This window comes from Mycteria americana, chromosome 1 (assembly GCF_035582795.1).
Source record: "Mycteria americana isolate JAX WOST 10 ecotype Jacksonville Zoo and Gardens chromosome 1, USCA_MyAme_1.0, whole genome shotgun sequence".
Lineage (NCBI taxonomy): Eukaryota > Metazoa > Chordata > Aves > Ciconiiformes > Ciconiidae > Mycteria > Mycteria americana.
In genome coordinates, this window is record NC_134365.1 from 166354798 (window position 1) to 166380039 (window position 25242).

The 25242-nt window shown below is 35.7% G+C and overlaps 1 protein-coding gene across 1 annotated transcript in view; it reads right to left on the reverse strand.

The window, feature by feature from the left end:
• GPC5 (glypican 5) overlaps window positions 1-25242 on the reverse strand; it is a 777907-nt gene that overhangs the window by 288244 nt on the left and 464421 nt on the right. The gene's annotated exons all lie outside the window — the stretch shown is intronic.

The following is a 25242-nucleotide window of genomic DNA, read 5'->3' on the forward strand; positions in this document are numbered from 1 at the left end:
TGATGAATAGTAAAAGGGAGAAATGCAAGTATAAGTTTCTTATCTTGTATCCTGTTCCAGTCTCCTGCTTCTAATCCAACAAGTATTCTCCTAGATCAAAATTTATAAGTATTTCTGCTCAAGTTGCACCATGCTCTGTGTGGAGAATTAGCTTGCACCTACATACATATTAACAGTACACCACCAGGAAACTCCTAGTACTATGTTGAAATTTACTGGTTAAGGACTGAGTGGGTTTTAAGGGTTTAAGGTTTCAAATAGGTCTGATCTGGATGGGTTGACAAACAGAATCTGCTCATAATCAACACATAAGCTGCTCCAAATTGTGGAGATTCTTCAAAGACATCTTTGAGGAATAAATGAGGGAAACAAAAATTCTCTTATTTTTTCATTGTCTTGGAAATGACTGAGATGTTTCTTTTTCCTTCAAATTTCCACACACAGAAAAAATAAACCTTAATCAGAGAAGTAAAATGTTTGGCAAAGCTATAAGCAGGTAAGAGCAATGATTTATAACAGAAATTACTACATAACCTTGATTACCTACAATTTGCCAAAGTGAAAAGTGGAGATTTGTAAATAACTGAGGTTAATAAACTGTCTTCCTCCTCTTCCCCCAACATGTTCTGAATTAAGAGCATATATTAGAAGCAACAAATTGTTTAGAAAGTTAAAAACAGCAATCATAACTTGTTTGTATAGGACAGATTTTTCATTTTGAGTAACACTTTCCTCTGCAAATCCTTAAAATGATTTCCATGGGATTATGGTGGATTAACTGACTGTTCAGGGTAAGACTGGCAGAACTAGGTCCTAAGAGATTTCCTGTGCTATGCTGTGATCCCTGAAGAGAAGGAGTAGGAATTACACTACTAAAATTATTAAAGCTAAACAGGATTTATCATTTAATATATACTTTAAGAATCATTCCCACATTGGTATGGGGACAGACAAGATGACTTAGAACTACATATTTTTTCTCATGTGTAATTCATTTGATACTTTCAACTTGATCCTTGTCAAAGGTATTGTTGTTTAATTTTATTTTTAAATCTAAGAAAGTATAATTATTTCCGTTACTGGAATATATTAAAATTATCAACTCATACGATAAAGCTTTTTATTTTGGGGGGGAGTTATTGTTGGGGAGCGGGAGGGAGACGAGAGAGTATAAAACTATGGACCATGTGATGGGAAAAAGTAGAAACTGGAAAATTATACTGTGATTTATGTCATGAAAAGAAAATGTAATTCCTCATTGTACACTGAAAATAAGACATTTGAGACACTGAAAAAAGTGAATTTGCTTAATACATCACATCAATAGAGAAATACCAAATGAAATAACTTGATACCCCATCCACCTTAAATATTTTCAGTGTTCTGTAACTTTCATTTCCTTTTATCTTTTCTACTTCTGCTGTACACAGTTTCTTCCTGAAATATTACAGTATTCAAAAATTACTCAAAATGCTTTCTGTAAGATTTTTTTAGGAGAACAAATAAAGCATTGTAAGTGTGCATCAAGAGCACTGTAGGGACCTTTGAAACTATAAATACTCTACCGAATTGTCTGTGGTCCTGATTCCATTTATATTTCTTCATGATTATAGTTAAAAGACAGAACAAAATATACCTTGCAACCTGAGATATCTGCAAACAGCAATTCTATGAACCCAGGTGACCTAAAATTCCCTTATTCTTGTCTTCTCTTACTTACTTTTCCTTTATGTTACTGCTTTTGTTTTGCTTTGTTTTGGGGTTTTTGTTGTCGCTGTTTAAATTAGCCTATTAGTGTTTGGGACTCTATTATGGTTTTTGTCTCTGGTTACATCTGATATAATCTATAAAAACATGTATAACCTATAAAAACACACTAAACCACAATTAAATGTGAGGTGGTGTTGAAGGGCAGCATTTCTGGCACCACCGTAAACTGGAGGGTGTTACATACTGAGGTCAGTGGTGTGACTGAAGAAGTGGAATCTGTGCCTGTGAGGAGTGAGAAGACTGGCATGTTTAAGGACAGATGCTTCTTCAATAAATACAATGACAATGAAGAAGCATGAAGATGCCTAACTAGGAAAAGCTAACCTCAAATCACTTTTGCTTTTACTTCAATTTCCTTTAGTCACCGTGGTCCAGCTCTGTTTTCCAAAAAATCACAATAATTATATCTAACTGAAGGAGATTTTTATAATACAGATATAAAACATGATGTATTAAATCATTTCCTCTTGCACAAGAAGAAAGTGTTCAGAAAAACCCAAGAGTTAGTGCATCATCCAGCTAGTAATATAGGTAAAATATTGCCTATAATCACAAGTGTATGCCACCTGGTATGTGTTCAGAATCACTGTTACTGCATGCAAATCAGTCGTTATCATGTAAATACACTCTTGAGTACGCAATTTCCTCATCTGCATGGACAAACTGGGGTCTCAAACATACAAAGCAATTTTTTTTCAAAATGTAAATTGGATTCTCACACCTGTTTGAATCTCTGGCCTTCTTTAGGGATCTATTCCTTTCTTTTTATAGCCTTTGCATTTATTAATTTTATTCTCACTGCTCATTATTTGTATTCTTTCTCTAGGTCTTTGTTTCCGGTTTTCATTTTTCTCTGTTTGTTTCTCTCGCTTGTTTATTTTTGCATCTCCTTTCTAAGAGCTCTGCCATCCCATGTAGCTTCTACTGATTGTGCTTCCCCCAGGCTGCCCTGTTCCCAGGACTTATTCCACCTCATCCTGCATCTCCAAGGCATGCGATTCTCTCATCCTCTCCTGAGATCCACTTCTTCCCAAAAGCTTACTCTTCTTCTCCAAAACCTGCCCAATAGATGATACTGACATTTTGCAGTTTAATTTCCCAGTACAGAGCTGCTCAAATGGGGTAGACACAGAGGCAAGGTCTTGGTTGAAGCTGTTCTGCTCAAGGAAATGAGAAGGAAGAATAGGCTGGATCAAATGCCTGGTGGAAGGATTTCAGAAAGCCATACAGGGCAGAGAAACTGTGATCATAGTAGCATCAACCAGTCACCAGTCCTCCCATGTGTTTAGCTGCTTATGCAGAAGGTGTATGTCTTTTTTTTGGACTGCAAATGCCTTGTACTCCTTCCCTTGGGCAAAGTCATCAAAATAGGCACAGGATTATTGCTACCGTAATCTAGATCCATCTTGTCCCTATAAGCATGAGCACGTTATGCCTATACATGTGGTGGCCCTGACTGCACCAGTAAAGGTTTGCCACAGCAGTAAAAGAGAGGCTTTTTTTAAGGTGAATTAATCTATTTCTGAGGCAGCAACACAAAGAAGAAGAGCTGATGATAGTTATTCCACTGACACAGATGTGTTTACCCAGAAAAAAAACTTATTCTTTCTGCAATATATAATTATGCTTTTTCTTTTGAAATTAAGTTAAACAAACTATACCTAAAATACTTTTGCGCATAGGTTAATAAACTACAAACAAGTGCAAAGTGGCCTAAGCTGTACTTTAGCATATTACTATTTCAGTAATAAAATTAAAATCCTGGCAAGGGGAAGAATGAGTAAAAGTAAAAATTATCTTCGGAGAAATTATGCAGAAATTGGGGAGAAAAGTGAATTTTAAAACCTGTGAGGAGAGTCACTAAGCAGATGTGAATTGCCTATACCTTATACGTGCCTTTTTCTACATACTTATGTCTTTGCATCACTCTGATCATCAGTGTCCCTTGGACTGTACTTTGAAATATGTAGACAGAAACAGTAATGAAGTATTACTGAGAGGAATGCTTTGTACCATTCCTGTGGTTGATCCTATATATCACAACAAGCTCAAATCATCTGCCGGCAATGAGGTTTCCCAGAGCCGGTGCTTTGAGGAATAGAGACATGGAAAAATTAAAGGAAATTAGTTCTGTTTTTTACTTCCAAGACTGATTAATAGGATATCCAAAATCTCCCACCTGGCATCAAACAGATTTGCATCTCTATGGCTTATTTCCCCTCATCTCCCTTTCCTTCTCCCACTCAAACACCTTACTGACCACATAGTTCCCTCCAGAACTATTCTGGCACTGTTCTCGTTCTTCTTTTCTTTCTAATTTTAGTTTTATTTGCCTTTAGAGTACCTATTTTGGATCAGTACAGATTGATTAATATAATAACATGCCTTCCAGAAACCAGAAGAAAACGAGCAAAATATGTGTGAGAGAAAAGCAGTCAGAGTAGTTAGGACAAAACTAGGGTTGGAAACAACCAGCAATGTATAATTAGCATGTACCACATTCTAGAATCCAAACAGGTTATTAACTCTGTAACTTAATAAAGTAATTAATATAATTCTGAAGTACTAAGCATGGGTAGTGATGGGATAGGATAGCCTCTTGTATTTAGGCACTGAGAATACAAATCACTGCCTCTCTGTTACGTAGCTTCACCCTTGCCCAAATTAAAAGATCACTCAATTTTTGATAATGTGTCATCCTGGATGATATAAATGCACATCTCATGTTAAAATAGTCTTTCCTACCATGACAACATACCTTAAATTAGCCAACTTACCGTCTATAAAAAGTTTTTTTCTTATGTCCCATAACAGCAAGAACTACAGACATACATGTTGTGGTATTCTGACCAAGCAAGCAGATATAAAGACTTCTAAGAAATCTCATTATATAGGATAACAATTTACTTATGGTCAAAACATACCAGAAGGTTAATGATTAGGAAAAATAATTATCAGGAAACAATATAAAGAAGGCCATCATTTAAGCAAAGGTGTTGCTGCAGTTTGCAAGAGCATTAAGTTCATAGCCTTGGCCCAGTATGAACCCAGTATCATGGGTTCATAACTCCATGATAAACATGTGCTTCAGACTGAAGCTTGGCATACCAAAGAGCAACCATGAAAACAGTAATTCAAATATCAAGAAAAATGTGTTCATTCAGTTTCAAGTTTTGAAAGGAAAGGAGTTCAGATAAGTATAGTAGTCTAAAAATTATTTTACTCTTTGAAAACTGAGAAATATGTTAGGCTTTAGCATGCCTTTTTATGGGTGTCCTGTTTTTTAATGAAAATAAGTTCATCGTGACAGACTGACAGTATTTCAAAATTTTCAGAAGTATTTTAAGTTGTCCATAGTCCTCTACACATGTCCACAACTTTGTGTCAGCAAATATTCTGCAGTGATTTTTAGTCTATTAATAAGTGCCCATGTGTACAAAGGGTATTTTGTCAAGATTGACCATAACAACTTTAAGTCTCTATTGTATCTTTTGTTCAATTATCCATAAAATAAGATGAATAACACTAAGTAAAAGCAGAGATAAAGATGTAATGCTTTATAGAAGGAATAATGGCTTTTCAAAATTAATACTATTGTTTTGCCATATTGATCCTCACAGAGCTGCTAAAGCTTCATCATATAATAACTCTACCATATACCAAAACACAGATGAGAATTCAACATAAATAAAGTCAATAATTACCTTAAAAGGAGTTAGACATGGCCTTGAACACTCACTGAGTCCAAGGAGTGGATGTCTTGACTGCACTAGAAGGTTTCCACTGGGCAGGAGGTGAAGATAAAGGGTCTGGTGATATTCCATACTCTCTGACAATTATTAAGGGACCTTTTCTGTGGCAAAGAACACAATTTGGCAAAGCAAAATGCATAGTAACTTCCCTGTTGTGGACACTAGGACTGGGGAGCTTCTTTCAGAGTGATGCACCTTTCTCCTCTTGTTAATGTAAAAGCCCAGTGAGTCTATGGCTTTTATTTAGACACTTGCTACCACAGACCTGTGTCTGCTGCAGGACTTCAGATGAGCTCCAAGCTTTTTTTGCCGACAGTTCAAAGTCCCATATCCTGTATGGAGGACACTGTCATTTCTCTTGAGATGCCATATCACAATACACTAGTCATTGTATTCTCAACTAGTTCTATATTGCACTGTCCCCAAAGAAATAAGGGGTTTTGCAATTATAAACTGGCTTCTTTTAGTTTATTTATTCATTGTATAAGAACAAAGATATTTTAAGCACCTCACAAATGTTGAAGAAGGGAAATTGCTTAAAGTAATTCTTAATTTCAGGCTATTTTATAAGTTTTCATTTGAAGTATTCCCTTAAACTAACTGTTCAAAAATCACCCAAAAGAAAGGCTACAAGACTTTCTTTCTTCTAGCAATACAGACAAAAAAAAGTTGTAAAATAAAAAATTAAAAGGACACAGGCAGGATAAATGTCATATTTCTGAAGTGGATGTCATTTCCTTTGCTACTAATAACATTAGATATATAAGACTGAGAAAGGAAAAGGTAATTTAATTTTCACCATTTGTGTTGTCCATTGGCAAAGGTCAGTCTCGTCACAGTGCAGTCTCTACCTGCATCTGATAGTATGTGAATCAGCTCACAACCAACTCCACTAAAAGAAACAAAGAAAAAGAGCCTTAAAAAAAATCGAATGATGCAATTTATAAGTTATAGGAGAGACGCAGTTTTGTGAAGCACTGAGCTTTGGGGTGATACTAAGCAAACATCCTGAGTACAGGGCACGTATCCACAAGGAACCAGCAGAGTTATGTAATAACAAAATAAGGCAAATTGCCAAATTTTCCATCTCAGCAGAGCTACTACAGTAAGAAAGCTATACAGTAAAAGAACTCTTCCTTTTTCCTACAGTAGCTGGAGGTCTCCAGACAGTTTAGAAATCCTGGATTAATGATTACTAATTCACCCTAGACTATCTTTCTCTGGTTACAACAAATGCATTTGGGGCTGAAAGAAATCTTGTTGCTATCTGGCTACTTATCATTATTAGTGTTATAGTATGTAGATGATACTAATTTAATACAAAGAAATTAGTTCACTTTGTTATTCAGTGCTTAAGTAGTAACCCTGAAGAGAGCAACTAAAACCTATTGTAGCAATCAGTAAATGTGTATTGTGCCTTAGATCATTGTCCAGAAGTGTCAAGCTACTATAACATTAAATATTGCTTTCTCTACTGAAGAGGTAAGGCAGTCACTACAAGTAGCAGGAAAGATGACAGCACAACAAGACAGTTGTGAGAGCTCTCAGCAGCAGGTGCACTTGGCTACAAAATGGAAAGAATTAATAGAGAGAGACCAATGCTGCTGCAGTGCAGCGAGAGTGCATAAGCAAGGCATAGACACATCAAAGTTGTTTTTACAAATTCATTGCAAAGCATAGCTGGCCCAGCCAAAACCAGAGGCACCCAAACAGAGCAAACCCTGATATAAGAACACAGAAGACAAGCACTGCACTAAGCAGGTGACAAGCTAAAAGTCTTGTGCTCCATATAGTTTCTTGACTTTTCTACAGAGCACTAATGCTTCTAGTAATAAATATATCTACTATAGGACACTATTGGAGAGCACGGGTATTTCAGTTCAGTTGAACAATCCCTTAGATTAATATACTTAAAATGTGATCAGATTTTTAGAGATTTATTAAATGTTATCAGACTTCTCCTTAAAATAATATACAGAAAATTGGTGAGCTAGAAAAGGTTTTGAGAATAGCAATACTGGTAGAATCACGTTAACAAATCCAAGCAGAGTTTCATGAAGAAACACTGACGTTCCAAAGAAAAAAGATATATTTAAGTTGATGAGCTTTTTTCTTACAGGTGACTAGAAAATATTCAGGATAAACAAACAAGATTCCCAGGTTAACTGTTGGCTAGAGTTAAAAATGACAGTGCTTCACTCCACAGTACACTGAGCAAACCATAATCTCCACTCTGCATGTTCATCACACAAAAACTAGTCAGCTTCCTGTGCGTTACAGGTCACTGAAGTCGTTCTGACCCGTAACAATGCTGTAGACTTGCTCAGAAGGGATGAGGGGCTTCATGACTTTGTTCATTTGATAGGATCATTGAGAAATTCTGTGACCAGTCCCAAGGAGGTGGGGCTGGAGGACTTCTGTTAAGCGCTTCGCTGTCAAAGAGCACCTTAGTCAATACCTCACTTTAAAACAGAACACTCGAGGAAGGTGCCAAGACTTAGACTTAGAACAATATCCTCAGAGCAATGGTTTATGAAAGAGTAAGTTGCGTCCATCCAGAACAAGACACTGTAGCAAACCTTTGCAAATACAATAAAAATAAAGCTTCTATCCAGAAAATCACTCTGATTCTAAACACAGAGTCCAATTGCTGGTTACAGAGCAACAACTAAAACAATCTGACTGCAGTGTAAATGATACCTATATATGTTCTTTGTCTCCTAATCTCATAGTATGAAATTATTGTCTGAGATTTTGCTTTTAGATAGAGATTTCAACGGGAAAGAAATTGCTAAGTAGAAAAATAATATATTGCTGCTGTGCAAAACTTAATATAAAATTTTTTGGAGATGCTAGAAGTTCATCATGTCTATGTAACTAGAGAAACAAATTCACTACATGCTGTTTTGCATTCAAAAAAAACTAAGTTAAAAAACCACATGAAAGTAAATTAAATCCTATGGAAAAATAAACACATTTTAAAAGATTATTTCTTTCATAGTTCAATTAATTCATGTTACTCACAGAAGGCATGTTTCTTTTCACTGTCTCCATTGGGCATCCTAACTCTTAAGTAGAGACAGATGCTTTCTTTCAGGAACTGTTTTAGATAGTAAATATTCTGCAGGTAATTGACAGGTCAAGTCTGTAGGAGCCACTCAGAGGTTGAAAACATTCTTCTACATTTGTAATATTAATGTCTAGTTCATCCTTGCAAAGAAGCAAAGACTACGTTTCCTGTTTAAGTTAGAAATCTCTTTTTCAATCAATTATGTGAGCACTTTGAGTTCTGAGCACAGACTGGCATTGTCCAGGGTAAGAAATGGAACAGACTGGATTTGATTTATTAGGTTCTTGTAATAGTCGTACTTACTGGAACAGACAGAACGTATGCATCTTTAGACTGTGAAACCAATCAGGAAAAATTATACTAGAAATATGAAGAAAAAACATGCAGTAATTATTATATTACATGAAACAGTCTCGAGATATTAATAATTTTCCATCTGTTTACTTATGTTCTTAGAATTTTCCTCATGAATGTGCTAGAGATTCAGCTCTCCAGTGTTGCTAAGAAAATTTACATAAACAGTGAGTTCTCAAAGGACTTCTCAGATGATAGTAATAAAAACTTGGCAAGCATGCCCACTATCAGAGTTTAGTAAAATAAACACAAACATAGTTGTTTTTTAAAAGAGGAAGACTGAAATGTCATGTGCATAGTTATGTCATGCACTGCATGCAAGGTATTAGAGTTGTTATTTTTAAAAAACAAGAATTGTCTTTGACCCAAAAGTATAGGTTATTATTAGCTGTATTGTCTTCACTGACCCAGTAGACAGTGCATTAAAATCAGGTAGTTTTCACCAACATCAACTCCTTTGACAAAAAGATTAAATTCCTTTCCTGAAAAGTAAATAACGTTTAGGCACATGATTATCTCTGAGGATGTAGTCTGTAAGAATCCTAATTTCCATGAAGAAAACAAAAAACTTGGGCATTTAGGAATCAAGAGAAGTTTGGTTAAAGTGCTTAAGTTATTTTTTGAAAATTAGGTTTATTCCTGAGGCTGGATTTTCATCTGAATATATTTAGATATCTTTTAGTTTTCTGAGTGATCTAGAGTCTCTCTCTTGTCATCATAGAAAAATAGCTACATATGGAGAAAAAGTCATCCCAGTTTTCTTAATTACATAACTTTTGATCAAGAAAACTTTATTTGGAGTTATCCAATTTTCTTGATAGAATATAAAGTGAATCTAGATTACTCTAGATTTAGGAAATAACTTTTAAAGTGAGACAATTCCCACTTTGTATCACTTATATTCATCATCTGAAGATGAATAGAATTAAAAAAAAATATTTGTACATCTTTCATACTTGAACTGAAGGTTAATTATACATAAGCTGGCTACTAATAAAATTTGGAACATATATTTCAGTTATATATTTGGAAAAAGGATTAATAAGGTTGGTAAATGAAAGAAATCAAATTTATCTCTGAGCATAAATACTTTGGACTGTTTATAGTGTGATGCATTGCAACTTTGGAGGTTATTTCTACAACACAGGGAAAAGGTCTTTCTCTATATTGTAGGCATTCATAAGGGCATAGTATCTTAAAGTATCATTTCCTGTGGCTACACAGAGTTAAACTCGAGTGATATAGCACATGGCCTTATTTACTCAGTAAACCAAATAAAAACTGCAAGAAATTATCTTTTCCCTGTACCCAAAGACATAGCATAACATTAGATAGGATCTTAAGTAACTCTTTAATAACACATGCTTCATTATTAATACAAAAAAATCATGCAATAAGAATGTGTTGAGCTCATGCAAAGCAGGTCAGAATTTTTTTTGTGGGACAAATGGCCTTACAAGCTAAGTAGTAGACAAAAAAATAATTGATTAGAAATGTCATTGGATTGGATTTTAGAGATTAAATGTGTAGTATTTATACCTAGTGAAATATCTGCTAATGTATACATGGTGGGTTGACCTCAGCCAACAGCCAAAGACCCTCCAAGCCTCTCACTCACTCCCCTCTCCCACTGGACAGGGAGAAAAATAGAAGGAAGGCAAGAAGGTTCAGGGTTCAAGGCAATGACAATATATGACACCAGTTTCTTTGAACACTGTGTCTGGACAAGTCTACATGAGTATCTAGTCAGTAAACCCATTTTTTTCTTACTTCAAGTCCTAGGCGACCCACTCATTATTGACAGAAATGACAGCAACTAAAAACTGGAAAAGCCATCAGTAAGACTTATATAATACAGTGGCAAATACTAAGCTATTTAACAGCCAGAAAATTCTGTTCTAGGAAGGATTTATTTTTATTTTATTCAGAAGTATTTCTTTTACATGAAAAGTAGATTTTCAAATATATTTACATTATTTCAGTTTCTTTGCAAGTTAATGGTGCTTTAAAAGCTTGGTAAAAATTAAAAAAAATGTAACCAGTTTGTTCAAAGACAAGGATTTAGAAAAGAATCCTGACAGATATTAGGGAGCAAATAGAAAACTCTCTATAATAGAATCTGAGACAATTATTGTACCAGTGATTGAATAACCTATTCGTTTACCCTTTTAAAGGATAAAAAGAAAGAAAAGAATTTTACAAGCTGAACATTCTTAGTTATTAAATGTAGCATATTAAGTCAAGATCTCCCCTTTCAGACTGCAAAATGCTCTATGGCAAATGCTCCATCTCATTCATATTTAAATTATATGGGTTCATAGCAACCTCAGAGAAATCAGAATTAAGTTTTTTTTAATATTTGCAAAATACAGGTTATACCAGGATCCTTAAGTCTACTAAGTCTACAGATAAGCATTACTCCAAATGACAAGCAATCTATTTATACCAAACTTTGTAAGTGAAAATATATAATTCTGTCACTGGCTTCAGTTTGTCATATATTTCTAAGTCTGCTATTACATAATCTTTCCTTTTGCACTAGCACCATAGCTAATACACATTATGCTACAATCCATGCAAAATGGAAACAAATACAAACAAAATAGGACCTTTTCTTCAAAAGGCCTACAAAACATTTTTCTTGAGCTGTGTCTTTATGTTTAAGAATGAAACATAGAATTTATAAAGCCTTGTACAAAAACAAAAGTACTGTTTGTCACATCACATTTCTGTAATGTAATCCATGGCATCTAAAAACAGAAGAAGGAAAAAACCTATAAATGAAAATATGGTTTTGATTATTTTCAAAAATTGAGTATTTGAAATTATTTTCAGATATTGACTATTTACGATTTTGTGTTTCTGATAGACAAATACAAAATACTTCTATACTTAAATTTGTGTTTATTTATAGATTTTTATGTACTCATTTATATATTTTATAATTCAAAATAATTTATTCAATCATTATTTCATTTCCAGTTTTCTTCTGATGTAATTCTTATCCTCAATTAAAAAAAGAAAGAAAAAGAAAGAAAGATTGAGTATATAATGCTCTTCAAGTTATAAAGTATAATAGGACTATTATGTCTGATTACAGTTTTGAAAAGTAACGATGTTCCTTTTCAAATAATGTGAGTTGTTTCATATCCATATGACTTTCATAAATCCTTTCAGATTATCCAGGCTCAAGTAACTTTCATTCTAAAAATAACTTTCATACTTCTTGATATGGTTGTCAACATATATGGTTTTTTCTCTGGGGTTTGATTACTTTAGAAAAATATGCTTGTGGCACTGTATAGTCTGGTATATAATTCAGGACTTCAATAACTTCATTTATTTGAAGACCTTTCTCTGTGGTATGGATATATAATAAAATTTCTGTAGGGATAAAGCTATTCAGAAATATACAAAAATAAGATAAACTGAATTCATTTTCACCTATGCATCACTTATATTTAGGAGATTTCTGCTGCCTCTCAAACTTACCTATCTGTCTAGTACTCTTTGGTCTTGGTGATGGACAAGCGGATTTTACCATCATACAAATGTATTCAGTCCCACTTCTACTAAATATTCAAGGTATTAATCTGTGCTAGTTTTGGCTGGGATAGAGTTAATTTTCTTCATAGTAGCTAGTATGGTGCTATGTATTGGATTTGTGACCAAAACAGTATCGATAAAACAGGGATGTTTTAGTTACTGCTGAGCGGCGCTTACACGGAGTCAAGGCCTTTTCTGCTCCTCACCCCACCCCACCAGCGAGGAGGCTGGGGGTGCGCAAGAAGCTGGGAGGGGACACGGCTGGGACAGCTGACCCCAGCTGACCAAAGGGCTATTCCATACCATATGGCATCATGCTCAGCATGTAAAGCTGGGAGAAGAAGAAGGAAGGGGGACACATTACGAGTGATGGCGTTTGTCTTCCCAAGTACCTGTTAGGCGTGATGGAGCCCTGTTTTCCTGGGGATGGCTGAACACCTGCCTGCCCATGGGAAGTAGTGAATGAATTCCTTGTTTTGCTTTGCTTGTGTGCACGGCTTTTGCTTTACCTGTTAAACTGTCTTTATCTTAACCCACGAGTTTTCTCACTTTTACTTTTCCGATTCTGCCCCCAACCCCACCGGGGGGGGAGCAAGCAAGCCGCTGTGTGGTGCTTAGTTGCCGGCTGGGGTTAAACCACGACATAATCCAAAGTTCTGGTATAGGGAAAAAAACTCTTTTAAACTCACTTAATCTTTGTTACCAAATACATTTTCTGGAGGCTCTTGTGGAAGCATCATCTTCATATTTTTTAACTATATAGCACTATAAGCCCGTACAACAATGCTATATATCTACTTTCCAAAAATTATAGAAATAAAATCCTGCTACTGAAGTTCACCATATGTTTCTTTTAGAATGTTATAATTCAGTTTATCTGATCGAGTAAATTTGAAAGATAGGGTGCTTTTTAGCAGTGGTTCCATTCCTTTAGATGTTACTTCTGAGTAATCTGTAAAGGCTTACTTCCTTCCTAGGATTGTCTAACTAACCATGCTTTAGGAAAACAAATATAGCAGAATGCCAAAAGCATGCCAGTCATCACGAATCCAAGACAAAACAAATGGGAATATAGATTCAGGAGAAGTCTTTCAATTGGATTTCAGAATAAGGGCTATTTTGTTAAGAGTAAGCTGGGACATAGGAAAGGAGGTTACTGACAAGGAAGATAGATAAGGAAAAGGCTGGAAAACAGAGAGTAATTTATTGAGGGTAAGGCAGAGTAAGATAACATAAAAGATGCAGGATTTTGAAGCATTAGGTGATTCAGAGAAGTTTAAGGTAGAAAATATGATTTAATACCGTGGGAGTACAAGATTGGCACTGATTTACTGTACTTGAAAGAAAACAAGGGGATAACAGAGAAGGAAGTACATTTATTGCATTTTTAGTTTGAATGTGTTCATGTGTGCATGCACAACAGTCTCTGAAGTACCAATATGACTGTATTAACAGATACTGGCATTACAGATGAGATGGTGAGATCCATAAAGTGATTTACTAGCAGCAATAGCCTATGTTCTGACTAGAATGTTATTCACAACATTGAAATACATTGTCTCACTTGGACCAGCGCCTTCTTGCACATGCTGTGTTAAATAAATGGACTGAAAAAGTCCAAACAAATGAAACAAAAAATAAAAAAAGAAAGGCTGAGAGACCTGTTAATGCTGGTTGATTAACTTCTGAAGACACTTTCTTGCGGGGGAGGGCAGAGAAAAGATATTGCATTCTCTAGAAAAAGCAAAGATTCCTCCTGAAAAGCCAGAATTTCTGGTCTTTGGAACCATTCCTTATTGGCAGCAGATCCACCTGGAAGATTTCTTCTTTACTTATAAAAGATGATGTGCTAGAGGAAGGACATTTCTGAAACGAGTCTAGGTTCAAAACAAGTTGTAGTATCTTGTAATTGGGAAGGGCTTAGAGCCTACACTGAGGAATACCTGCTGACACTCAGCTGGGAAGTGATAACATGTCAAGCTCCTAAAACTCAACTGTGGCTTATAAATTCCACTAAAGGAAAAGATGTACACTGATTTGGTTAAAAAATCCAGGTTAATTTAACCTCTTCTGTTTCTACATTGTCCTTCGTAGGCATTTTATTTCAATTATTCACCAAGGAAAGATCAGTTCTTAATTGTATAGGCAATGAATGTTAATAGTTGTGTAAGTGAAGATTTGAAAATCTCTCCAGATCTGCTCAGAAAAGATAAAAATAAATCTAAAAGATATTATTCAAGAGTGTATTTCTTTAATTATGTAGGTTGGACAAGTGCACACCACACTTATTTGAGGGATTTGGTTGGGTTTGGTTTTGAGTAGGAAACTCACTAACAGGAACAATCATTTCACTGAAATAAAATTGTATGGTCTTAGTATTTCCTCATATCCATTTTTACCACTGAATTCTCATTTCTAATGATCTCATCTGAATGACATTTTTTTTCTCTAATCATCTTTCTGCTATGGGAGAGTTTAAATACATATAGGTACCTTCTGTTTGGAAGCTAAACTATATACTGGGCTTTTTAGGGTCCTGTGAAGAGGTGACGGATAGCATGCCTTAGTATAGTTCAAGTATTTTTATTTTAAGCACTGCATACATACACTGGGGATAAGTATAATTTTATCTTCAACTGAGAGAACTGCACTAAGCAGATACTTCAATTTAAAAGGTCTCTTTAATGACAACCCAGCTTTTGGAACCAAATTACAAACCATGCATTCATTCCTATCAATCTTTGAGCTTTCAAATTATCCGTATAAATGTTGTAGCTAACTGTGGAAGATCAGCAAAAATCATTAAATTCACTAAGGGAGTAAATAGCTAAAATTTTATACAGGTGTTATGGTCTAACCCTGGCCAGCAGACACAGCCCCACAGATCCACTTGCTCACTCCTCCCCAGTGGGACGGGGAGAGAGCAGGAAGGCTAAAAGTGCAAAAACTCATGGGTTGAAATAAAGACAGTTTAATAGGGAAAGCAAAAGCTGTATGCTCAAGCAAAGCAAAACAAGGAATTCATTCACTCCTTCCCATGGGCAGGCAGGTGTTCAGCCATCTCCAGGAAAGCAGGGCTCCATCACCTGTAATGGTTACCTGGAAAGACAAACGCCTCACTCCAAACATCCCCCCTTCCTTCTTCTTGCCCTCCCCCCCAGCTTTTATTGCTGAGCTTGATGTCGTATGGTACGGGATATCCTTCTGGTCAGTTGGGGTCAGCTGTCCCAGCTGTGTCCCCTCCCAGCTTCTTGTGCACCTGGCAGAACATAGGAAGCTGAGTTAGTATAAGCACAAGTCCTCGAGTTAGTATAAGCACTGCTTAGCAACAACTAAAACATTTCTATATTATCAACACTGTTTTCAGCACAAATCGAAAACATAGACCCATACTAGTTACTATAAAGAAAGTTAACTCTATCTCAGCTGAAACCAGTACAATAGGTAACTTTTTTTATTCTGTTCAGGGGAGAGAGATGTTAGAGGGAAATATGCAGTTCTAGTTTGATCCCACAGTAGCATAGGTATTACTGATGTCCTTAGCCAAGCCAGATAAAGATCATCAGAAACACAGCTTCTTGCACTTCAGGTATAAGATGTAAATCTTTGACGTTGTTTTGCAGAGAATTAAAAATTCCAGTGCTCACATCCTCCTTCCATGAGGAGAGAAGGGGAAAACAAATATGATGTGACAGACTATTAGTCATGTTGCTTAAGGTAACTAGTGACCCTGTGGTGATAACTATGATACAGAAACCTTTGTCGAAGATAAAATCATAGCAAGTTCTCCTTTCAAAAATCAGCTAGTAGAACAGAATTATCTTTTATCTATTTTTAGCATCAGTTTCCTCTTATATAGCTTCTTCAGACACCATGCATTCCTAGATGATCAAAACTACTCCACCTAATTTTTACAGTACAGAAAAAGCAACTCTCATTTTCAGTCTTTGACTGCCTTCACTTATAAAATACATTCCTGTTCAGTGTGGGTCTATTTCACTTAAAAAACCAAGGCATTTTCTTATTTTTATTACAAGGCATCATACCAATTATTTCTGTGTGTTTAACTAAGCTATATAAAGAAAAAGGAAGGATGTATGTAGTTAGTCAGTGTAGGCTATTGTATATATTCTACAAAAACACTACTGGACAAAAATTTGACATAAATTTCAATGTAAAGAATAAAATAATTCCAATAAATACTCACAGTTTATTCAATTAACTCTTTAGTAGTTTAGTTATTTATATTTTTATTGAGCCTTATTATTAAAGAATCAAAACCTAGTAGCTGGAATGAATTTAGTGGAGAAATCAATATTTGATATTAAATGTGCTAAAAAAGTTCATTTGGTTGCTTTTTATACAAATAAGTGTACTCACACCAAACAAGCTGACTATGTTCATTCTCCATATTGTATGGCTCACAACCAAATACTCTACTAATAAAAGAAAAATACAAGAAGTGGTGATTTTTACAAAAACAATCAGGCCTCTGACTGCTCTTTTGCTCTTCATTGCCTCAAAAAAATATGAAAAAAAGGAGCAGCAATCCATTTGCTATTTCTTTGGTTCTTGAACTCTTGGCAGAAACCTGTTATTTTGTTTATACAGACTAAGAGATGGAAGAGAGCTGATGTGTTTGTCCTATAGCCACTGAATTCATCAATATGATCAATATAACTTAACTTTTTAAACCAATATTTACTGAAGCTGGAGATGGTCTCTTCGGCTTAATAATGGGACTTGTTGCTCACATATGAATGCATGGTAATACCACAGTATGTAATGTGCCCTTCCTCCTTTCTTGCCCTTCCTCTCACTTATTGTAGAAGAAAGCTTGGGAACGGGAATAAGTACAGTAAGGGTTATGACGAGGACTATATTTCTCTATGATCCCAAAGTCTGAAATCTGTTGAAAGGATTAGGGTAGCTAAAGTTGTTTCAGCTGTTTCAATTTATCACAGTTTCTGGATATTTGCTGCCCTGTTAAAGACAGAACTCCCCGAGTCATGGGATTACATGAAAATGTCCTTTAATACATTTTTAGCATTGCTTATAGTTGTGGAGAAAATTTGGAAAATTTTACAGCTTAAAACAATAGAAGTGGAATAAGAAGAAACAAAATGCATTAAAATACTCAGGAGGAAATTCAAACCTATTAGAAATTTGATTTTTGAGCTGTTAATTTTTGCAATGGATATTTAGTGAAACCTTGTTAAAGCAGCATGAGGGATTCCTTGTTCAAAACATGGCAGCAGTGAGATTATGTCCAAAGCAAAGGAGAACTAGTAGCTGGCTTCAGATAGATGAGTGAAACAGAAATGTTCTGTGCTAAGAACAGTCAAAGAGGGCAGTAGGAAAGCAAAGGATATGGTGAAAAAAACAAGTGCTAATACACTCCAGAAAAGAGCCAAGGTACAAAGTACTTTTAAGACAGACATTCTGAATTATGAACAAAGCAAACATACAAATCCGCTATTTACTTCTTTGTATACTCAGGAAAACAATGAGACATGTACATCCATTAATAAAAAAAACCCAGCTGATTTCAGTATCAGTTTATCTTCCTTGTGAAAATGAATTAACACAAACCTGAAGACCCACTAAATACTTAGGTCACCGTGAGAAATGAAGCACAGATAATATAATGAAAATTGACATGTCAAAGATTGCAAGACATATTTTCCAATTTTCCATGGTAAGGGAAAAAAATAAAAGATTCACATTACAAGCAAGAATAGATAACTGGAGAAAATTTTTTTTCATATTTTCATATGAGAATAGCCATTCTCAATACTGAGGATCACATGACCTACTAATTACTAAATCTGCTAGTATACTAAATATACTATTCAATCACTTCATTGGTATTTAAAATTTTTAATCTTGCTTTAGTTAATTCCTGGATTACAAAGACTGGATACAATCTAAGTACATGCTAATAGGATATCTTTCAATGAAAAGAAAAATTCCAAGGAAAAAGACATTCATGGTGAAAATTGAACTGTTTGTAAACCAATAGTCCAAAAAAAATGAGAAGGAACACAGTCTGAAAAAACAGTATGGTTCCCTACATAATGCCATGAGATACTGACCACACACAACCATAATAAAATACAATTTATGCCCCTTTGTCTTTGTAGGATTCTTATATTCATGTGTTGAAAAACTCTTCTTCAGAGAGTATAATATGCTAATACTTCAGTAGGCGTCCTGTACATAAGCTACTGGTTTAGTTGTAAAATGTCTCACTATTGTGGCTATTGTGAATTAAAAGGATGAAAAAAAGAATGTGCAGAAAAACTACTCATTTTTATTACTCTTTGCCTTTGGAACTGTGATTAGATTGATCTTGGGTCTTCATATCTGATTACTTTTGATTTCTTTTTTTTCCCAGTGACCTGTAAAATTTATCAAAATCAAAATACATGAGAGGAAACACTCCCACTCAAACTGCAAAATGAACTAAACGTACTTGCATGTTCTCTTTCTTTCTGCTTTTTATCTCTTCATAGTTTAATAAAATATTAGTGAAATGTAGATAATTTCATAAAAACAAATATTCAGGAGTGGTCCATTAAAGTGTTCAATTTCAATTACTTTCAACATTTTCTCATAATATTTACTAGTGCTGTTTTCCAAAATGAGAAAAGACTGAGAAATGGGCACAGCTGTGACTAAACGCTTCAGCACAAATGATTTTGGATCCATTATACTGTTTATAGATAAGCATAAAGATGAAACCAATGCAGTAAAAGCAGAAATAAGCAGTTTAACATTGCAAAATTGATGTGCACAGTGACATAATATTCACTGGCCTTATCACTTTCCCTACCTATGAGTCGTCAAAAAATTCTCTATTGCATACTAAATGCCTCAGCCACACAGTACTCTGACTCATAGGTACCGAATATTTTGTGCTTCCGAGTAATACATGATTCACTGAACACCAGTAAACATGGAACCCATGGGGTGTGGTAGAAATTGTGTTAGGTGCTTGCTAGTATCAAAATTCATTTTTTTGGGTTCTATTTTATTTCCAAATATACCTTTATTCACAGATATTTTTAGCTGTATATAAGGTAGATATATTTTGAATAAATCCTATTTTCCAGATAAAATTGTCGTAGTTACTAGTAAGAAGACCCTACACTTGAAACAGGGTACAAGATTTTTTTACTGTACCTTCTTTGCCAAAATGCAAAGAAGTTTTGTGCATCAAAAAATTTCTGCTAGTGCATTTAAGCCATGATTTTGCCTTTTAAGTATATAAATATTACTTAAGAATGTAAGTGTATTTTATAGCCTTAGCTTTAGGGGATGTGCTTAGTATTCACAAAACTGAAAGGTGAAAAGATGAGATGCTATGGAGAAGTAACGAAAAAAGAGTTACCATGATAGTAAGCAAAGCAAAAAGTCTCAATGTGTAATTACTATAAAACATTTTTATGGTAAGTCCAATAAGAAGGCTAAGGTTCTGTCCATAGTACTGCCATCATGTAAGACTATTTGCTATTATTAGACCAATTTCATAAGTGTATTCAAGTCATTTGACTGTTCCAGCAAAAACCATTTGATATAAGAATATTTAATCAAAATTATAATAGGCAGATAATATGTGAATCGTAGTTGTGTCTCATAGTAATCAACTGTTCAATATTCTGTCACTTGATTAAATATCCTTCCTGGTTCCTCCCTACATACTCCTTCACTAATTTGAAAGAAAGGACGGAGTGATCGGCTAGTGTTTCGTGAAGATAGCTAAGAAGGCATAAATTTCAGTGGTGTAAAAGACATCCTCAATTTCCCCACCACCTGGCAGTGCTCAATATGCCTTTCAAAACCATGGCACAGAGACCAGGCTTTTATTCCACATGGTAACTTCTGAATTCTGATGACACATTCTGTTATTGCAGCTAACGAGATGAAAGGTATTTCTAACAACAGAGCTACTAAGCACACTGAACAGGCTGAATAGATAACGCTGGATGTGGAAACACTTATCACTTTTGACTAGGGGACAAAGGGAAGGCAGTGGACATAGGGTTTTTTGGATTTTAGCAAAGCTTTCTCTCACAGTATCCTTGTGGATAAAATGCCTAGCATACAGCTAGACATGCACACAATATGATGGGTGAACAACTGGCTGAAGGGTTGGGCTCAAAGAGTTGTAGTAAATGGGGTAACACCTGGCTGGTGGCCAGTTGCTAGTGGTGTTCCCCAGGGCTCAATTTTAGGGCCAGTTCTCTTCAGTGTTTTTATCAATAAGTAAGTTTGCTGATGATGCTAAATTAGGATGAGCCATTGATTCCCTCGGGGGGAGAGAGGCCTTACAGAGAGATCCTAACAGAAAAAAGTGCTGGGCAATCGCCAACCGTATGAAATTTAACAAGGACAAATGCCAGATTCTGCACCTGGGATGGTGTATTCCTGGATGTATGTATAGATTCAGGGACAAGAGGCTGGAGTGCAACCCTGAAGAAAGGGATCTGGGAATTTTAGTTGATGGTAAGCTCAATATGAGTCCAAAATGTATCCTGGCAGCCAAAAGGGCCAGTCGCATCCAGGGTTGCATTAAGCGCAGTGTAGCTAACTGGTCTAAAGAAGTGATTGTCACACTATACTCAGCATTGGCGCAGCCTCACCTCAAGTACTGTGTGCAGTTTTGGGCTCCAGAATATAAGAAGGATATAAAAATATTAGAATGTGTCCAAAGGAGGGCAACAAAGATAGTGAAAGGACTAGAGGGCATGACTTACGAGGAGTGGCTGAGCATATGAGGATACTAGATTTGTTCAGCTCAGAGAAGAGGAGACTGAGGGGTGACCTCATTGCTGCCTACAACTGCCTCATGAGGGGGAGCAGAGAGGAAGGTGCTGATCTCTCTCTGGTGTCCAGTGACAGGACGCAAGGGAATAGCTTAAAACTGCATCAGGGGAAGTTCAGATTGGATATTAGGAAAAAGCTCTTCACTGAGAGGGTGTTCAAGCACTGGAACAAGCTCCCCAGGGAAGTGGTCATGGCCTCAAGACCGTCAGTATTCAAGAAGCATTTGGACAACGCTCTTAGATATATGGTTTAACTTTTAGGTTGCCCTATGTGGAGTCAGGAGTTGGACTCGATGATCCTCATAAGTCCCTTCCAACTCAGGATACTCTATGATTCTGTGACTGACTAAAAAACCTTTCCTCTTTCCCCCAACCCCACACAGAGTGAAGCTGGGCCTGCTACTAATCAGGCAGAAGTATCATAAACTCCAAACATTAGCTGATAAACTTGCTTGACGTCAAGACATGAAGTCTGTATGTAATAACTGGGGTTTTTCACTGATAATACATGGCATAGAATTTGCATTGTACATTGCTTGTGATTAATATTTTTTTCCCACATTTCATAGAAGAAAACCCTGCACAGCTTAAATTTCAAGAACTCATTCTGGTCGTCTGTTTGGTGACACTCACATTTGACAGTGCATTGCAGTGTCCCACTGGAAAGCATACATGCACACACACATTGAATATATTTGCTTGCTTTCTGATGTAGGCACCACCTTATCTCTGAGGACAAACAATTAATTAATAGAAAGCTTTTTTCAAAGGAAGTGCTTTTAAAGTGCTTCCTCCTATTGTATTTCTTTATAGATTATCAGTTTGAGCTTTTCTGACGATCAATGGGGCTCTACAGTAACCTTCTTCCCTCTTCTCCCCTGTCACCAGCAAGTAGCATAGCTGTCAAGAGGTAAAATGTTCAAGTTGTTCCTAAAGTAAAATAAAATAAAGCATCTGCTTAGATAGACCTTTTGGGGAAGTATTTTTTGGCTGCCCTGTTTCTTTATTGCCTGGGGAAAAGCCTGGTTTCTAAAGCTAGTGATGGACTGCTGAGTACCAGCATCCATACTTTCTTTTTAAAGAAAAAGAAAGGAAAAAAAAAAAGAACCATGACACTGCAGTAGATAGATGATATCAAACCTCTCTGCGATTAACTGGATGTAGAAGAAAATGAAATAGTAACCTCAGGTGACTATTTTTTTTAAGTGATTTATACAGAATATTAAACAGTGGGGAAATCCTTTCTAGAAAAACCCTTTGGAGGAAGAACATGCACTCATATTGATGTTTGTTGCAGTGTTGTAGCACATAAATATCCAAGCTGGCAAATACTGTACTAGGATTTTGGTTAATGAAATTATTCCATAAAATAACTATTTCCTTTAATTCCCAATATCTACATGCTTTTATTTCTTGTTTGTAAAAATAAAAAAATATTGCAGAATCTCATTCTCTTACCAAATTAAGACCCCGTATTTTTAGGCTACTCATGGTAATACCTGCTCAGGAGCAATCAATCAGATGCTGTACCTGGTAATATTCATACCCTTCTCCCCTACCATCAGTCTTTGCTGTTTGTCAGCGAGTGCTACAGTGGCATCTTCTGGCATACAGAAGAATTAATTACCTTCTCACTGTGAAAGAACATTGCTATTAAAAGGCTAAGTTAAGAAACGAGCTTAAGGAATTGAAATAAAAAGCACCTGCTGTTCTTCAATTATTTTGTTCAGACCAATCGAAACAGTAATGAATGATGAGAAATTAAAATCTAGTTCTTTGGTAAGTGGCCATTTGGGCATGAGAGTTTATGTGTGAGGCAACTGCTTCTAGGGCTATTAGTACCCTAAATAATGACTTATAATTTTATCAGTTGACATCAGATGACAAATGGTAGTTAATTAGAAAAAGGAGGAGCAATAAAAAAGGAATAAAAAAGGCAATAGATAGGATTGACTAGAAAAGAAAAAAAAAATCTGATTATTCTCATTTTGAATCCATCTCTATAAATACTTTCTTTTATGTTTTATGACTCACATTTCATAGAAATTGCTACACAGTAAAATAAATTAATGTTTATGGATTTGGGGATAATGAGAGTTGTTAATGAACTGAATATTATATTTGATATTTTACTAGAAAACTACTTTATAACTTCATAAAAATGTTACTGAGTCCACAGATTTTATCACAATCTCTTTAATTATATATTACATTTTCCTTTTTTATGATATATGCTATGACATTATACATCACACGTCTTGCTCAGCACATTAAAAGAAGTGAATCTTGAGAATCAGAAGCAGCAACTTCCTCAGTCCACTGATGAGAGCCTTAAAGTGCTCACTGGCAGCTCAGTCCTGGGCCACTGTCGCTCAGCACAGGTCATGAGAAGTTACCATTTATTTATAGCATCTGTTGAATTTTTCCCTTTTCTGTGGAAGTTGTTAACAAAGGTATCAATCACGGGATGATTTTTCACAATGTGAAGCTACGGGGATTTTGCTCAATTTTGCTACAGGGATTTTGGTGACTGTCTCGAAAGAACTAGTCCTGAATTTATCAAAAATACTTGGCATAGGAACTGGAGCGGCTGAAGTCCTGACTGTACATAAGCAGATCTACAAGCAAAACGTTCTCTCTGATTTTTACTTTTAAAAATCTCATCAAATTAAAAGTAAATTAAAATAAGAATTCAAGGAGCAATACACTTGTTAACTTACTGCAGACAGAACTGTAAAAAAACTAACAGTTTTTGCCATCTGACAGGCCAAACCTTCCAAATTTTGCCCTTTCTGTAGCGTGAGTACAGTGACTCACAGCTGAGCCCACAGGGCTGTCCAGAGTGCTGGCTCATGACCAACATTTAACAAACAATAAATGTTTTAATAAACCTCAAGTACTTCTGCAAGACACAATGTATGATCAATATTTTTGTCTATAACTAGCTTTTGCTGAACAATTTGATTAGGAAACCCTTACCTTCAGCTTAATTAATAGTTCTTTCTTTTTTTTGCTAATGACTGAATTTATTTATGTAAGGTATCAACACAACATGTACTAAGTGATTATTTTGCACCTATTTCACTCATACGTAGTTTCTTCCTTTAAGAACAACTCTCATGTTCTGATTTTGCTTCCTGGTATTTCAGAAATAGTATCTTTTAACAGCCAGCTGTCTCCACTCTGTCTAACAACTGATACATTTTCCAAATGTCACTGTTGCAATCCAAGACTCTCTTAAGGGTGTTATGCTTTCTATATCACTATCGCCTGTGCAAGTTTTCCCCACTGTTTCTCACATCCTAAAGCTGGTCACAGGATCTACCCTTTGGCCTTGGAGCTGGAGTCTTACACACGTCAGCGTTTCTATTTAAGCCTATAAACATTGAAAAAAGAAGAAAAGTGGCAGAACAGACACAATAAAGGTAGTCAACAAGGACATTTTGCCTATTTCTCATACATCCTCCTCTATTCAGACTTGTTCTCATTCAGACATGTCAATCACACTTTTTCCTCAAAAAATTTCTTTCTTTGGGACTAATTTCTTATTCTTAGGCATTTTATTTCAGTCTATCACCTTTTGCCAAGGCTACACTTTTGCTCCTCCAGGTTGGGTTTCAGAGACCTTTTGGCCCTGAATTAAAATGGCATTGATTGACTCATGTCCCTAATTCTTAGGGCATTATTGATAATAAAATAAAAACAAGGGGTCCATACCCTTCCCGGAAACCTGGTACACCTTTCCCTATGATCTGTCCATGCTCACAATGTTCATAACAAGCCCAAATCATATAACTGAAGGAGAAATGTACTAGCTACTCAGGGGGCCCTTAATTTCACCTTGTGCTATAAAAGAAGTTACCTGGGGACGACTGCGTGCAACATACACTGAGATAGTTGGGGTTGTTCAGCCTGGAGAAGA